A 7023-nucleotide genomic window follows, 5' to 3' on the forward strand; every position below is an offset into this window, starting at 1 on the left:
ACTATTTATAATAAATATTTGTGAAATATTGTCAACCTTTTTTTTGTTATTGCCATTTTAAGGCTACTACTATTACTGGGGTTTTCAAGTTCTCTTATCTTAAATACAAAAAAAAGTCTGGAGTAGGAAGAAGCATCTCCAAAGCCACAAGATAACAGGATTGATCTCTGCGTAGTCTCTAATTAGGCATAAGCACGCACTCACAAATGTAAGCTCTTTGGTGAGTAGCCAATCTCTAGATACTAGTCTTTGATGACAGTGGAAGGAGAACTTTTATTTTGAGGTATAGAGAGCCTTTATTTTCTTTTTCTTTAGGACTGTACATCAACAGAAAAAATAATTTGAAGGTCATAGACAAGAAGAGACTTCACTAGAGACTTACTGTTTAGAAATACAGAAGATTCGACTCACGGATTTCAATTTAGATGCTCAATAAGTGTAAGATATTGTAGGTTTCATGTATAACTGTGATTAAACTGATATGACCATTTATGAAAAAGAAAGCCAGCCATAGCAAAGGAGGAAGAAGGCAACGCTAAGGAAGAGAAGAGGTGAGCGGACAGCCAGGCAAGGAGGAGGGAGAGGGGAGTGACTGAGAACGGGAGAAAGGCTCCCTTGCTGGGTTCACCCAGTCCCTAATGACCATGACTCCATCCTCGCTAGGCCTCTGCCTGTATGCTCCTTGCACTCAGCGGTCTAGCAACGTCATTCACCTCTCAAACTTTCACAACTCTTATTTTCAGATCCTGCCCCATGAAGGATTTTTTTTTTTTTTTTTTTTTGAGACAGAGTCTCACACTGTCGCCTGGGCTGGAGTGCAGTGGTGCCATCTCGGCTCACTGCAACCTCCGCCTCCCGGGTTCAAGCGATTCTCCTGCCTCAGCCTCCCGAGTAGCTGGGATTACGGGTGCCCACCCCCATGCCCGGCTATAATTTTTTCTATTTGTAGGAGAGACAGGTTTTCACTATGTTGGCCAAACTGGTCTCAAACTCCTGACCTCGTGATCCGCCCGCCTCGGCCTCCCAAAGTGTTGGAATTACAGGCGTTTGAGCCACCGCGCCCAGCCCAAGAACCTTAAACGTTCCTCCTCTCCCTCCAGCCCAGTCCCCCGAATTCTTGAGTTCCCAAACCTCAAGTCTACCGTACTTTCATGATTAATACTGCTAATCTTCCTTCTGCTTCCAGATCCAGATTACCATTTTAACATAGTCCCTTGCATAGTATGAATCAAACATAGCATGCTAGCCAAACCCAGGAAGGCATGGACGCACACTCTGCTAGAGAGCACAGATCTCCCTTAATGTTGCCTATGCCAACCTCATCTCAAGCTTTTCAGCCAAACCACCTACCAGAAACTATTAGGACACTTGCTTGATATTTACTCCTTCCTTTTGGAAGGGTTCTTAGAGGGCAACATTGCAACAAGATATGAGGTCAGTCGTATTAGTCTCATGTATATGAGATGTTGATTGTCTTGATTTTGCTAAGAGGGTATGATACTTCACAAATATGACAAGGAGTTCTAAATCTTACAAGGATTGGAAGCAATGAAGCTGAGGTCTGGATCTATATCTTATTTATTCATGGCTCTTCCATCCTTATTAGAGTGGTCTGCATAAATACTGATAGATTGTCTTTCATTATTTTCTCAAACTTAATTTTATCACTCTTTTGGGGGAGAAGAGCTCTTTAGAACCCGGCAATCCATGACATCAGTGACTCCAGTGTCAATGTGCATGTTTATAATAGCGGTCAAAACATTCTCTATGGGAGAAAAATAGCATGCCTAAACCACTTTTTGTTTCTGGAGATACAGAAAAGAAAAAAAAGGAATCGTGCTTAAGGAATGTAGGGATGAAGTAATGCTTAGATATGTTTTGGCTCTCAGAGATTTGTTTGCAATTCAGCTGTAATTATATTGAATAAAATGGGAGATAATTTCAAAAGCCTAAGGATGTCTCTGTATACAGTTGATTGGGTCGAAACACTGGGAAAATGTAAAGTGGAGCAAACTGTCCCTGGCAAACCTGCCTTTCAGACACACTAGGCCTTCCACGGTGGCATTAATGTGTCCTGCCACGAGATGGCAGGCACACACCAAGCAGTGCAGCACTCTTCACCTTTTCTCCCTAGATTTCAATAGTTACCAACCGTTAGCTTAACCAAGGCAATTATAAATATGAATTATAACTTCATAAACAATTATATATCATTGTAACTAATCATAATTGGCCAGGCGCGGTGGCTTACACCTGTAATCCCAGCACTTTGGGAGGCCAAAGCGGGCAGATCACCTGAGGTCAGGAGTTTGAGAGCTGCCTGCCAACATGGCGAAACCCCATCTCTACTAAAAATACAAAAAATTAGCTGGGTGTGGTGGCAGGTGCCTGTAATCTCAGCTACTTGGAAGGCTGAGGCAGGAGAATTGCTTGAACCTGGGAGGCGGAGGCTGCAGGGAGCCAAGATCATGCCATTGCACTCCAGCCTGGGCAACAAGAGCAAAACTTCTCAAAACAACAAAAAGTTATGTTATAATTATACGGTTTTTATATTATAATTTAATGGCTAAGGATTAATAAAAATTACACCCCTATTCAAAAACTTAAAAGACTTAAAATGTTTTTCTATATAGCAAATCATTCTGATTCTGTGTGCACTTCTTTAGAATTTGCACTAAGGTCAATCTCTTTGGAAATAAAATAGGAAATTTTCATTGAAATACTTTTGCTTACACTGATTCCCTTCTTTGCCCCTAAATGGGGAGGGGCACTGTCTATGAACCCAAAAGATAAGCAGACATGTCCTTCCAGTGGACTGACACAGCTGTACCATGGATCTCTAAGGGGTGAGACAATGGCCCAAGTTCAACTGGAGATTAGCCGTTGTGGAGTTGAGAGCTGAACAGCCAGGAGAGGGTGACAAAGGGCAGCAGAATTCTGCAGTGTAGTGGCAAGTGTCCAGGGATGTCAAGACCAGCAGTGGCATCCTAGGTTGACTGTTCTTGGTGGCAAGATCTTGGCCATGCACCAGCTTCCTTTGTTCCAGCTCAAGCTTGGTTCTCCAGGCTTCCTTTTGATTTTGGAGGAGTGCCTATATAACTGCAAAACATTTTTTGTGTAAGTCAGCTAGAGTTGACTTGTGTTTACAACCAAGAACTCTGACTGGCACGTAGTTTTAATTTCATTCTGCAACGCATTGCTTAAAGAGTCAGTTTCAGCTCACGGAGACGGAGGCACCATGAGAAATAAGGATACAGGAATTTGGGGGTGAAGAAGCTTACTTGGTGTCATTCAAATTACACTCTCTTGACCTGCATTGTCCAGTAAGTACCCACTAGCAACATTTATTGCCACTGTTCAAATTTGTTAAAATTAATATGAAATGAAATTGGAAATTTCTTAGTTGCAATAGCCACATTTCAAATGCTCAATAGCCACGTGTGGCTAGTGGCTACTGTATTGGATGCTGCAGATCTAGAACATTCCATCATTGAAGAAAGTTCTGTTGGACAGAATTGGTTAGACATTTTATCTTGTCTGAATATTCATAAGGCTTTATATTTGTAAAGTAAGAAACAAAAAAGTCCCCTATGTAATAATCCCTTCAATGTTTTAAAGAAAGAAAAATGAGAGGTAACAGGAAGTTGAAAACAATTTTACGTTTTGGTACTAGGAGATTTCTTCCTTTGAAGAGGAATGTAAAGAGTAAAGAACCACCTTTTCGCTCTGTCTGCTGTGAGAATGAAGACCATCCTCTGCAACCAGACTGTCCATATTCCAGAAAATGTAGTTATCACTTTGAAGGGACACCAATTAATTGCGAAGGGCCCTAGAGGAACCCTGTGGATGGACTTCAATCACATCAATGTAGACCTCAGTCTACAAAGAAAAGAAATAAGGCTCCGGAATTAACAAAAATTGGTGGGGAAACAGAAAGGAACCGGCTGCCGTTTGCACTATCTGAAGTCACGCACAGGACATCGTCAAGGATGTTGCACTGGCTTCCGTTGCAAGATGAGCTCTGTGTGTACTCACTTCTCCATCAATGTCGTTATCCAGAAGAATAGGTCTCTGGTTGAGATCCAAAATTTCCTGGGTGAAAAATAAATCTACAGGGTTTGGAGGAGGCCAGGTGTTGCTTGTTCAGTATCTCAAGCCCAGAAAGATGAATTAACCCTTGAAGGAAATGACATTGACGTTTTTGCAAATTCAGCTGCTTTGATTCACCCAGCCACGACAATTAAATAAAAACAAGGATATCAGAAAATACGTGGATGGTATTTATGTCTCTGAAAAAGGAACAGTTAAGCAGTCTGCTGAATAAGACCTAAGAGTCGTCCAGCTACAGAAACAAGATGCCGGCTGATTCTTAAGACCTATTTGTGGTATTGAAATGATGCAATAAAAGACCTATTGATTTGGGGGAAAAAAGAAGAGCAAGGTACCAGTTGGATCATAGAAAAAACACTATACATAGATTTCTTCAACCCAAGGCTTACGTACACATGATTACTTTAAAAGTATATGCACGGAGAAACTTAGAATGCTATGTCCAAATTCCTTTACATAAAGCTAAATATTAGATTTCGATTTTAAACCAACAGTGCTTGAAGATATAGCTTTATTCCTGAATAACTCTAGCCTTGAAACACAGAATGGTCTCTTTATCCAGTGGCCATAAGACCCTTTCTGTTCTGTTGGTTGAGCAGGTAATCACTGGGGGCACCTGAAGAATAACTGGTTATATTCAGTTCTGTCTCTGTCAAATTGTAGGCTAGATTAGTCATGTCGGGTTTTCTGTACAGCAGATATCAGTGGAGGTGAAGTCAACGTGTCTTGCCCAGTGGTCTGTGGAAACCCACAATGGCTCTGGTTCAAGACACACTCCCCTGGAGGGAAAAAAAAAAAGAAAGAAAAGAAAATACATCAAACAAGTTTTAATATTTACTTTTAATAAGTATGTCCAAGTATTGTCAAAGACTTTAAATGTAAGTTGGACATCAAGTTTACATTGCAATTTATAATGTACAAGGAAAAAAGTCTAACCAGAGTTTACTCTGGCCTTCCAAAATAGCAGGCAAGATAAAGAATAAATATTTAATGATGACATTTAACAAAAAAGGCATGTTGGCTTCAGATTTGTAGGATAAAAATTTTTATCATCAGGGATTCTTCCGTCAACTAGAATTTATCCAGTGTAATTACGTCCTATAGCTCAAAGACTTTGAATTATTATTTTCAAGTGATACTCAGGCACTGTGTATTTTGAATTTCTTTGGATTATTTCACTGGTTGATAAAACCTTTCTCTATTTGCTCATATTTCAGTCTTTTTGATAATGGGTCATGTTATATGAAACGCTAGATTGGTAGTGGAATATCAATAGCCTTTATATCTGGAGTACGAAACAGGATATGTTTTTGTTTTTCAGGCATTCAGTATAGATGTTGAGGGTTCTGAATCCAAATGATTAGAGATTTAGGATTTTATGTTTTAAGCCATATAAGAGGTTTGGGTAATACATTTTTATTCTTTTAAGCTTTCTCTTGAATTCAGTAAAATGTTAAAGATCACATTTTTTAACTGTCAGGAATCATAAAAGATTTGACAACTTGGCATAACCACTTTGTGAATTGTTGAAAGAATATGTTGATTTAATTATGACGTAGAAATTACACAGTTCTAAAATTTTTTTAATGAGAAGAAAAGGTAAATTGGACTATATATATGATGTGATATATATGTGTGTGTGTGCGTGTGTTTCCAGTAGTAACAATAGTGACCTATTCCTAATTATAGAAATGTATAATTACTCTTTAATGAGCAGCACTTTGGAATATGAATACACAAGACTGAATGCAAATTCCAAGGACTGAAACTAAAGTTAAAACATCAGTATTCCACTGTTTGGTGAAATATAGTAAGCACTGCAATGAATTATATGCTGCAACCAACACTGGAATAAAATCTCTAGCTCAGCTACAGTTATTAATTCATTTTGTTTATAAAGAGGTCAGTTATAACTGTTTTCATTATAAAACAGCTAAAGTCTCTGATATGTTTGCAAAATTTAAGAATCATGACCCTGTTGAGTCTGCTTAAATATGACTAGAAATTTTTCAAAATTTTGTAGTGTATTAACAAATATTTACTAATTGCCTGCCATGTGCCCAGATATTGGTGATATTCAAATTTAAAAATTTAGGCCAGGTGTGGTGGCTCATACCTGTAATCCCAGCACTTTGGGAGACCGAGGCAGGCAGATCACGAGGTCAGGAGTTCGAGACCATCCTAGCCAACAGAGTGAAACCCTGTCTCTACTAAAAACACAAAAAATTAGCTGGGCCTGGTGGCGGGCGCCTGTAATTCCAGCTACTCGGGAGGCTGAGGCAGGAGACTCGGTTGAACTCAGGAGGCACAGGTCGCAGTGAGCCAAGATCGCACCATTGCACTCCAGCCTGGGCGACAAGAGTGAAACTGCGTCTCACACACACACACACACACGCACAATAAATAAATAAAAATTTAGTCTTTAGCTTCAAGGAGCTTCTGGGCTAGTGAGGAGATCAATGTGCAAACATTTTCTATAATAAGATAAATAACAAGTACATTGGCAGCAAAGGAGAAGTGACTCAATGTGCCTGGAATAGTCAGGAAAGCCTTGAGAGAAAAGTAGAATTTGTGCTAAAGCTTAAAAAACATGTAGGAGTTTGCATCATGGAGAAAGGAAGGGATGATTCCCTTGTGCAGGGAATGCCTTCTCTTCTGGAGAGGCCCATTTTGAGAACTAGAAGAAAATATCACACGAGGGATTTCAATGGGAGGAATTTAAAAGAGGAAATGAAATTCAAAGATGTTGGAACAGTAGAATGAACAATTAGGATGAGGGGAAACAAACACAAAGATTACCAATTGTAGAAAGTCACTACCACCTCTAGGGCTGGAAGGACAAAGGGAAGGTGGTGTTACCGCAGCCCAAGATGAATGACGGGTTGCCTGGTAGTTGTTGGGGACCCTGGAGGT

General features: G+C 39.8%; 1 pseudogene; it reads left to right on the forward strand.

Moving 5' to 3' along the window:
• Positions 1-206: 206 nt before the first annotated feature.
• On the forward strand, positions 207-5929 carry LOC116473781 (large ribosomal subunit protein uL6-like; annotated as a pseudogene).
• The last annotated feature ends 1094 nt before the right edge of the window (positions 5930-7023 follow it).

The sequence above is a fragment of the Hylobates moloch genome, unplaced genomic scaffold, assembly GCF_009828535.3.
Source record: "Hylobates moloch isolate HMO894 unplaced genomic scaffold, HMol_V3 SCAFFOLD_8, whole genome shotgun sequence".
Lineage (NCBI taxonomy): Eukaryota > Metazoa > Chordata > Mammalia > Primates > Hylobatidae > Hylobates > Hylobates moloch.